This window comes from Balaenoptera musculus, chromosome 1 (assembly GCF_009873245.2).
Source record: "Balaenoptera musculus isolate JJ_BM4_2016_0621 chromosome 1, mBalMus1.pri.v3, whole genome shotgun sequence".
Taxonomy (NCBI): Eukaryota; Metazoa; Chordata; class Mammalia; order Artiodactyla; family Balaenopteridae; genus Balaenoptera; species Balaenoptera musculus.
In genome coordinates, this window is record NC_045785.1 from 6017211 (window position 1) to 6028087 (window position 10877).

Sequence of the window (10877 nt, forward strand, 5' to 3'; positions counted from 1 at the left end):
TGGCATTTTTTGGTGTATTTGTACCTTTATTAGTTCATTGTCTGTCTTTCCAATGGGCTTGAGCCTGAGGGAGACAGGGCCAATGTCCATGATCATCTCCCAAAGAGTGAAAAGGCCAAGTTGACTAGCCCAGCCACGAGTGTGATCCGCCAAGTCAAAGACGAGATGCAGCCTTAGAGCTCCCGGGAGGGGCGCCATCACACTGATCACCATAAAGACCCTGTGCTGTGGGCCCTTTATTTCAGAGGAGGTAATGAATAAGTATTAACACCATAGGAGGTGAGGACAGGGAAGCTCCCTAGGGAGAAGCATTTTCAGCAAGACCCATGGGCTACCTACAAAGCAGATCCATCACTTCTTGCCTCCGATGCTGTCACCCTGGCCAAAGCCTCCATCACGTGTTTGGGGGACCACTCAAACATCTTCCCCCCTGTGACCCATCTCCACTCCGGCTCTACAAAATCCACGTTCCACACAGCAGCTGGGATAACTGTCCAACAATCTAGATAGAATTACATCACTGGCCTGCTCATAGCTGGACGTGACTTGTACTCCCATTAGAACAGGTCCCACCCGCCCCGGTCTGTGCATCTCTGTGCCACCTGACGCTGACCTGGCTCTCCTGTCTCTCTCTCCTCACCCGCTCTGCTCTGGCCACTCTGGCTGCTTTGCGGAACCTCAGATACTCCACCCAGAGCTTGTTCTCTCTGCTGGGAAAGCCCCCCATGGCTGCCCCTCGCTCTTCCAGGTCTCCGTTTAATTGTCATCTCCTCGGAGAGGTCCTCCCTGCCCTCAGGCTCACAATTCTCATCTTGTCCTATTTTATTTTCTTCCCAGCTCTTATCTCTGTCTGAGTCACTGTTGTTTATTTTCTTGTGGATGTGTCTTTTCCTCCTAGCCTCCCCAGTATCCGGAGAGGATCCGGGACCAGGAGGCACTCAGCATAGAGTGGGAGAATGAACACGCTCTGAATTATCCCCAACGAAAAAGTCATAGTTAAGGTGGAGGAGGGACACGGCGTGTTAGGATGGGGAAGGGTCCTGGAGAGCAACCCTGAGGTAGGCATCCAGACTCTGCCTGACCTCCTGCAGGGACCAAGAGCTAATTCTCGTTCAGGGGACAAAGGGGATAAACAAAAATAGCCAATGAGATGACGCATTATGTACTTTCCACGAGTTTATTTACTAATCCCACTCTGATTCACCACTTAGCGTAACATTCATTAAGCACATACTCAGTGGGGCAGGCAGACATGTAAAAAAGATAACCTAAGCCGGTGCCCCAAGTGAGAAGACTTCAGTAGAGCAGGTCTCAGGAGGTCTTTCCTAGCTGTCTCAGTGCGGGGAAGGTACTGTGAAGATGAAAAGATAATGGGGGTGGGGTGGGGTGGGATGAACTGGGAGATTGGGATTGACATAGACACACTACTATGTATAAAATAGATAACTAATGAGAACCTACTCTATAGCACAGGGAACTCTACTCAGTGCTCTGTGGTGACCTACATGGAACGGAAATCCAGAAAAAAGGGGAGATATGTATACGTACGGCTGATTCACTTTGCTGTGCAGTAGAAACTAACACAATATTGTAAAGCAACTGTACTCCAATAAAAAAAAAAAAACGATTAAAAGATAATGTAAGAAAATGGCCATATCATGCCTGCCCCATAGTAAGTGCCTAACACATCTTTGCTTGGGTTCTCCCACAGAGCAGACAGATGGCAATTATTGCTACTAGGGCAGGTGATTGTCGGGGGCAGGCACAAGACCACCCTGCTAGAAACACATTTCCCAGCCTCCCTGGCAGCTAGCCATGCCATGTCACCAAGTTCTGGCTGATGTGAGCCCCCGTCAGGTGCGCAACGTCCTGGTAGGGATTTAAAACACCAGGCTTGACCCCCCATTTCCCTTCCCCGTTTCTGGCCTGACAGGCTTGGCGAGGACGTAGCTTCCACCATAGCAGTTCGTACAAGGCCCGCAACATGACAGGAATGAGAAGGGTGAGCTGCGGGAGAAGGGCCTCCTTGCCAGCCCACATGGACCGGGCTCTCACGGGAGAGGGAAGAGAAGCATCTCTCTCAGTTAAGCCTTTGCATTCGGGGGCCTCTTTGCTACAGCGGCTTTGCCTTCACCTCCCTAACACAAGAATGGTGGGGAAGACTTCACCCGAGGCACTAACATTGAATTGGACATCAGAGGATAAGTAGGAATTTATCAATGGAGGAGTGGGGTAAAGTGTAAATTCCAGAAAAAGGGAGCCACACTGAATGCAGAGGTCCGGAGGCAAGAAAGTCCTTGGCTGATTCTAGCCCAGTGTTCCTCCATTAGACTCGCCTGCTGGTTGAATACAGATTCCTGGGACTCCCTCCACCCCATCCCGACTCCACCATCAGACCTTTTGAATCAGCATCCACAGGGGATGGGGCCAGGGAGTCTGAATTTCTACCTGGTGCCTTGGGTCCACTCTCGTGACCAGCAAATCTGGGAAAGCTGGCCTGAGGCACCATAACTGGCTTCTGGGATCTTGGACCCCATAAGGAATTTGAACCTTAACACAAAGCCCATTGCTTCTTTTCTTTTGGGGGAGAGGTCACAGATTCTTTTAAAAATGTGATGAAACATATAAGCCTTTTCCCAGAAAATGCTCCCCGCCCCCCACCCCAACATTTGAATACCTTCTCAGGGACCCAAGAGTCTGCTTTTCGGAACCTCATGGGAAAACCTTGGGGGCAGTGATTTCAATCAAGAGAGACCTTGGATTGCATCAAGGCAGCTCTCATAGCGGCGTAGAGATGAAGGGTGGGTGAGGAGCCCCAGGCGGGAAGCCCAGCCAACAGGCAAGTGAGGATGGAGGTCTGACCCAGGTGCAGGTCACAGGAACAGAGGAGGTGGATGAGAGAAAGTCAGAATGAGGAGGCCAGGGCGTGTGACCAAGAACTGGGCAAGAGGCTGGAGGGGGCAGAATTCAGAGGGAGGTTTCCCCTTGGAGAGTCCTGCAGAGAGGGGCATGGGGGGGGGGTGCAGGGACCATGACCCAGTTCTTTGGCACATCCAGTTTTACAACAAATGGAAGGACTTCGAGGGATCAGGTAGTGGTTTCTGGAAAGCAGTGGACATTCAGGTAGAAGTTTAGAAGGGGGCCCAGGCTAAGATTCAGTGCTCGCTGAGGATGGGTGACAGCTGATGCTGTCAAGAGTCCATGGTCTCCTCCAGGGAGAGGCTGTAAAATGAGACAGGAGGCAAGACCCTGGAGAGACCCACCTATGAGGGCAGGGAGGAGAGGAGCCCAGGAAAGGGGAGACTCAGAGGAGGGAGAGACAGAGACAGACAGAGAGAACAGAGGCAGAAGGGTCAAGCTAATGAACCCTGCCAGGCCATTGGATTGGGCAGCTCAGGGTTCACTGGGCATTATTTGGAGATAAGGAGACATGCTGTCTGCAATTTACCTGCAAATGATTTAGAAAAAAAATACATACACATAGAAAGAGAGAGAATGATAAAGCGAAAGTGGCAAAATGTTCCCAAGTGGAAAAGCTGGGCGAAGGTTTTGGGGAGATTTTTTGTGATGTTCTGGCAACTTTAAGTTTGAAATAAAATCCCCTTGTTTTAAAAAGAATACTTTGCCGAGAGTGCGAGACGCTAGCCGGACAGTGGTGGGTTAGCCCGCGCAGACTAAGCTTTGGAGAAGTTTGAGGCTGAAGGAAAGGAAAAGGAGGGCGCTGATCATTTGAAGGGTGGCATTTTTAAACGATGGGGATCTGAGAGGAGGAAAAGGTGCTCGAGAATATTTTAGGGCTGAAACTACAGTCTCAGAGGAGGGAGAGGGGAAGGAGGGGGAGGGGGACACAGGAATGAGGGGGAGGGGCTGAACCGGGTTGAAAAATGTGGGCTCGAGCCAGGGTCAGCCTTGGAGTGGAAGTGGGGGACCTTTGGAAATTAGGGCCATTTACCCCCGTGGGAGTGAGGTGGGCCCCCCTCAAGTCGGCCGCCGGAAGCGATTGCCCTTTTAAGGCGCGGGCAGCCGGAGGTGAGTCACGCGGGCCCGCCCCGTGGGCGTGCGCCGCCCGCCCCGCCCCCGCCGCCAGCGCGCCCCGCCCCCGCCCCCGCTCCCTCCGCCCCCCCCGCCCCGCCCCACGGCAAAGGGGCCCCGGCGGTCGCGGCGCAGGAAGTGGGCTCTCGGCTCCGCTTCATTCCTTTCCCCTGAGCCAGGCGTCTTCGCGCCTTTATCAAAGTTATTTTTACGCGTTGAGAAATTTTCAAGTGAGCACTTGTGCGGTGGCACCTTCTCCTTGTCGCGGTTGGGCCTTGAAGAAATTCCCCGGCTTATTTATAGCCCGTGTTTATTTTTACTCAAGTCCTGAACTTGAGCCTCTAGAAGTAGTCTGAGCGGCGGCAGATCGGGAGGGAATCCTGGCTTTGCGACCACGGATCCAGTAACTGGGTCCGTTCTGTGACCTGGGGGAGCCCCCGCGGGGCCGAGAAGAGGAACAGACCCAAGTTCAGTGCCGGGCTAGGGGCGCTGCCGGAGACCCCGTGCAGGCAAAAAGCGACCTTGGCCATCCAGCCCCTCCCGCAGTGCACTTTAATCTCAACCCCCCACTCCAGGTGCAAAATCAGACCGCCCTCGTCCTCCCTTACTGGTTGTTCCCTTCTGAGATCGGATCAGTGGCATCAGACTTTTGAGGAAAGTGATGACTTAGGTTTCTCTTGACCCTGAAGCTCAGACTTACACATCCTCTTAGTCTCTTGGGAGCTCCATGCGGTGACGTGGAGCCCTTCACAGAAACAGGTAAGTTTCCTAAGCGGTAGGGAGTTACCCCTAGCAGGGTGGGGTGGGGTCCTTGAGGAGCTTTTCCCTCTCCACCCTCATATTTGCTGGGCCTGCTCTCAGCCAAGGAAAGAGCCACTTTAGGAATGGAAACAAGTCGAGGTGTGACATAAAGAATGGGTTTCAAAGCCACCACACGCGGGCCCCCTCGCATGTATTAACACAGTGAAATTTCCCAGAGGTTGTCCAGAGAGGGTGTGGATTTACAGTCCTGGAAGACAATTTTGACAAAAACTCCGGATTTGGCCTTGAACGTTCGGATTCCCTATGTGACTGGCTTGCTCGAGCCTGATGGAGCCCGCCTTTCAGGGTAATCTTTGGGGCTCATAATTCAGCGCTGAATAGACCCCATCTTGGTTCTTTTACATTCGCCTGGAGCAGTTGGACTTTCCATTATCTCTCATGAGTCAGGGCCTGTTGAATTTATTTTACATTTATTTTAATACAGCCCGGAGTTGGCTGAGGTCATCCTCATTCAGCTCCAGACTGTAAAACGCCATTAGGCCAGCAGTTCAATGTAAAAGAAAGGAACAGAGGCTAGTGCTCTTTTGTTTGATTTTGCTTTTACTCTTCCCAGAAAATGGGTCTGTGGGTGGGAGCCCAGGGATAACAGACCTCTGGTCTGAGGCAGAGATTCTGCAGCTCCTAGTGACCGCTGGGGGCCCCTGCTTCCGGACCAGCAGCCTGGGAGCTGCCTGCCTGTGTTTTGTTTGCAGGTAGATGGATGGACGTGCAGAGGGTAGGAAAACCATTAAAAGAGAGGGTTGAAGCAGAAGACTTTCTGCCTAAACTGGCCTCCTGGTGGGAGGGCTCCACTAAGACCACCCTCAGACTGGATGCGTTTAAACCCTCGTGGTTCTGAAGCTTCGTAGCCGCCGCTGGCATGTTGTTAGTATTAGGTGTTTCATCTTTTAATTTCTACCCTGTAGGAGGGGAATGCCTACTTCAGTCAGCTGGATGCTGACCAAAAACATCCACCTTGTCCGGGCACTTGGTCCTGACCCAAGGTGCTGACCCACCCTAAAGCAGGTAGACAAACACCCGTTTTAAAATCTGATTTGAACTTTGGGTTATTGAAAACAGTGATTTCTTCTCTTGACTTTATTCCTTTATGCTTCATGAGTTTAAAGAGTTGTTTATTGAAAAGTTATGAAAATTGTGAAGCTCCTAAGAGCCAAAAGACAAAAAGTCTTTTGAATGTTGCAGTAGGTATAACTCTCTACTTTTAGCTATCCAGTTTTCTGTGATTTCGGCCTGATTTGCTTATGTATGTACAGGCATACTTTTTATTGTCTTGCACGTGATTGTGATTAGCAGGTACTGCGGTTTTTCCAAATTGGAGGTCGTGGCAGCCCTGTGTCGAGGACGTCTGTCAGCACCATTTTTCTAGCAGCACTTGCTCACTTCTTGTCTCTGTGTCACATTTTGGTAGTTCTCTCAGTATTTCAAACTTTGTCATTATTATTATATTTATTATGATGGTCTGTGATCAGTGATCTTTGATGTTACTTATGCAAAAAGATTATAACTCCCTGAAGTCTCAGATGATGGTTAGCATTTTTTTTAACAAGAAAGTAATCAAGGTATACACATTGTTTTTTTAGACCTCATGCTATTGCACACTTAATAGATGACAGTAAACATCACTTTATATGCGCTGGGAAGCCAAAAAACTTGTGTAACTTACTTTATGGGGATTTCACTTTATTGCAGTGGTCTAGAATGAAACCCACAATATCTCTGAGATATGCCTGTGACGAAATTAATTTCATTTTCCTCTTTTTATGCTTCAGGAGATGGGAAGAGTACGTTTAATGTGATTTCAAAAACATTGGGCTTTTGGAAGGAAACATTCTAAATAAGCATTGCTCTTCATGGTCCTAGACATGAACAGATGCCAGTCTCAGCATCCATTAAAATTCATCAACAACGGGACTGCAGAAGGTGGCCGGATCTGGAGTTGATGCTTTCTGTCCAGAACAGACAGGACTGGCTGTGCAGAGGTGTCATGGGATGAAGGCACCTGAAGGTCCCCTCTATTCACAGGGGTTCTAAAACCGAGCTTCTCAGGAAACCTAGAAATAAGATATTTTTTCCTCCTAAATGATTTTTAATAATGGCAGTCACATCAACCATAATTTATTTCAACCTCAGTAGTTGCAAGTATGTAATAATTTACCTACCTGTTGTAAAGGAAGTTTTGCTGAGCAAGAAAGATCAGAGGGAAAACATCTAATTTATGTAACAGAAAAACATGTTTGTCTTGATTGTAGAAGCCCTCATTTGTATATTATTAATTTAATGTTGATTTAAATGATCCTTCTCTGTTCCCTAAATAAATCTGCCAGTGTCTTCAGGGGGCAAGATTCTATTTTCTCTCACTTTGGGTTTCTATAGTTTTGAGGGTAATATAACTAAATTTCTTTTAAAATATTGAAGGGGATCAAAATATGTCATCCAAAAACACACCACTTTGGCATAAGGATTATTTTGAGCTGAAGGCAATTGAGAAAAAGCAGACACAGGAGAGGCAATCTGCCATTCCCGTATCGGCCTAAAAGCAGGTCATAAATTTCTCTGGTGAAGATGTTCTCCCCTCTCTCACACCAGGAAGGGAAGAGCAACCTTTATCACTGGAGCTGGAGATGTCACCAGGATGAGTCTGCATAAATAAAACCCTGCTTTATCTTACATTAGTTTCTCCGATATATTTACCTTCCCATGATTTACCACTCCTAGAAACCAAAACCCTCGTCCTCTGTCTTTTCACTTCTGAAAAAATTTTTTCCCTTTGTTAAAATGGTATACAAGCCCCCTGAGTTTAACCACTTCATTTCTTTTCTATGAAGTCCTCCATGTGTGTTAACATGAAAATATTAACCCATACACATAAAAATTAAAAATATTAACATCAAATAAAATTTGTATGCCTTTTCTCCTGTTAATCTGGCTTTTGTCCGTCTAATTTGCAGATCCCAGCTACAGAACCTAAGAGGAAAGAGGAAAGAGGAGTTTTTTCTTCCCCAACAGTATTCTCTAATTAGACTAGTTAAAATAGGTGATCCTATAATTCAATCTGATCTGTATGATTTTATGATATGGATAATTAGTTTTGAGGAAGAAACATCCAATTTATCACCATAACATGGAACCATTTGAGAATTCTTTCCAGATTTATTTGTGTCCTCCCCAGACACCCCAAGAATATCCATTTCCTGAGTCTGGAGACAAAGCAGATAAGAGATCCTGACTGCAGAGATTCGAAATTTAAAACAACACAAATGTGAATATGCTCTTCTTCCATTTGCCAGGCAATTCACCACCTGGCTGCTCTCACTGGCTGTGCTAATTGGTCATGAGAAGGAAGTGGCTAATGGCTTCCTTGGAATGAGTGTGGGCGTGTGCTGGAGATGACCCAGAGCCTGAGAAATAAATGCAGTTTAGCTTAGCAGTAAGCCAGGGAGAGCCCTCATTGTCACCTTCGTCATCGCCATCACCTCTGTCATCCTCCTTCTCTTCCTCCTCCTCCCCATCACCGTCATCCACTCCTCATACCTGCCCCTGTACACAGTGCCCGGCACCAAAGCAAGCACTTGACAAGCATCATCTCACAGTCACGCAGGATCAGAATCTTTCTTGGGATTCCATTCCTATCCAAAACATCATGATGACAGTTCCAGGGACAGACAGTGAGAAGTGTGCATCTTCCTGTCTTGAGTAGAGCAGCAAACGCAAGCTGGTTACTGGGTCCAAAGAGAAGACAAACCAGTTCAGGACCAGGTTTAGCTTCTTAGAGAGAAAGAAGAGTTCCCAGGAATAACTGAATCATTCATTCCGCAAAGATCTGGAGCGCCTGTAAAGAACGGGGACTGTGCTAGGTGCTGGGGTTACAGGGATGAACCAGGCAGAGATGGTCCCGACCTCAGTCTTCCATTTCTAAACAGAACCAGTAGGAACAGAAGAAGCAGGCAGTCAAAGATTCTGATCCTCTCAAACCCAGGACAAGATCAAAGAGAGCAGACGACTGTGACGTCGAAGAGAGAAGAAAGCCTATAGCTGCTCCCTGAGACGGGAGAAACCACGTCTTCTGGAGAAGCAGGGCCCAGGAAGGTCTCTGCGAGAGAGATGAGTCACGGGGGTGGGGTACTCCCAGCCAGTGGGAGCGGCCGGACCGACTGGACCTGGAGATGTTCTGTCTCCCCGGAGCGACCACCTGTCCACGTGCCCACCTGTTGCAGTGTCCACCCAGGGGCCACTGGTCCGGGCAGCACCTTCAGGAGACTGTGGGGTCCTGGGCCCGACGCTGGAGGAAGCAGAGGAGGGTTTCCCCAGTTTCCTCCTGCTGACATGAGAACAGTTGAAAGAGAAGATGAGGGAGATGAGTGATTACTTATTCGGGTTTTGACTTCATGGATCTTGCTCATCTTAAGATACCAGGAAAAAGAGGCTCTTAGCTAGAAGTGAGCACATGGGGCAGGGTCAAGAATGTGTTTGCCTGAGGACTGGCTGCATCCCGAGCAAGCTTGGAGCTGAATATTTCGGAGGAGGGAGAAAAACTCCAAGGCATCAATGACTTGGGTTGCTGTGGAGGACAGTGGGGTGATGTAGAAAGAACTGGAGGCACATATATACAATGGAATATTACTCGGCCATAAAAAGGAACGAAATTAAGTTATTTGTAGTGAGGTGGATGGACCTAGAGTCTGTCAGACAGAGTGAAGTAAGTCAGAAAGAGAAAAACAAATACCCTATGCTAACACATATGTATGGAATCTAAAAAAAAAAAAAAAGGTTCTGAAGAACCTAGGGGCAGGACAGGAATAAAGACGCAGACATAGAGAATGGACTTGAGGACACGGGGAGGGGGAAGGGTAAGCTGGGATGAAGTGAGAGAGTGGCACTGACATATACACACTACCAAATGTAAAATAGATAGCTAGTGGGAAGCAGTCACATAGCACAGGGAGATCAGCTCGGTGCTTTGTGACTACCTAGAGGGGCGGGATAGGGAGGGTGGGAGGGAGACGCAAGAGGGAGGAGATATGGGGATATATGTATACATATAGCTGATTCACTTTGTTTTAAAGCAGAAACTAACACACTATTGTAGAGCAATTATACTCCAATAAAGATGTTAAAAAAAAAAAAAAGGAACTGGAGGGCAGGAAGTGCCCAGTGATTCACCTGGGGAACAGTTAGGACAGGCAGAAATAATACTCGTGGCCCAGAAGTAGGATCTCACAGAAGTAGGCTGTGCAAGAGTGCGCCCCATCCTAAAGGGTGAGACCTGGCTGTAAGTCTGAGGGATGCAGGGTGAAGAGAGAGGGAAGGTAAAAGAAGGCCAGAAGGTAGCTGTTGTCATAGCATGTTGTGGGCCACCTGGACCCAGGAGAAATCCCATCCCGGTTCAGACAGAACTCCCCGTGGGCAGAGAGCAGCATCTAGGAGTGACATCTGAAGGAAGCCTCTTTGTGTAAATCGGTTTCTTTTTTTTTATTTTAATTTTTATTTTATATTGGAGTATAGTTGATTTAAAACATTGTTAGTTTCAGATGTACAGCAAAGTGATTCAGTTATACATATACTTATATCCATTCTTTTTCAGATTCTTGTCCCATATAGGTTATTACAGAATATTGAGTAGAGTTCTCTGTGCTATACAGTAGGTCCTTGTTGGTGATCTATTTTATATATAGTAGTGTGTATATGTTAATCCCAAACTCCTAATTTATCCCTCCCCCTGCCCCATGTTTCCCCTTTGGTAACCATAAGGTTTTTTTTGTTTTTTTTTTTAAATATTAGCTTTTTTTTTTTTTTTTTTAACTTTGGGTTTATTTATTTATTTATGGCTGTGTTGGGTCTTCGTTTCTGTGCGAGGGCTTCCTCTAGTTGCGGCGAGCGGGGGCCACTCTTCATCGCGGTGTGCGGGCCTCTCACTGTCGCGGCCTCTCTTGTTGCGGAGCACAGACTCCAGACACGCAGGCTCAGTAATTGTGGCTCACGGGCCCAGTTGCTCCGCGGCATGTGGGATCTTCCCAGACCAGGGC

The 10877-nt window shown here is 47.9% G+C and overlaps 1 long non-coding RNA gene across 2 annotated transcripts; it reads left to right on the forward strand.

The window, feature by feature from the left end:
- Window positions 1–4153: 4153 nt before the first annotated feature.
- On the forward strand, window positions 4154–7199 carry LOC118883660. Of its 2 annotated transcripts, XR_005017071.1 has the most exons (5): window positions 4154–4262; window positions 4608–4791; window positions 5010–5140; window positions 5760–5859; window positions 6624–7199. It is a non-coding gene; the product is annotated as an uncharacterized LOC118883660 (long non-coding RNA). The 2 variants fall into 2 exon arrangements; XR_005017070.1 differs by having other exon boundaries at window positions 4154–4791.
- The last annotated feature ends 3678 nt before the right edge of the window (window positions 7200–10877 follow it).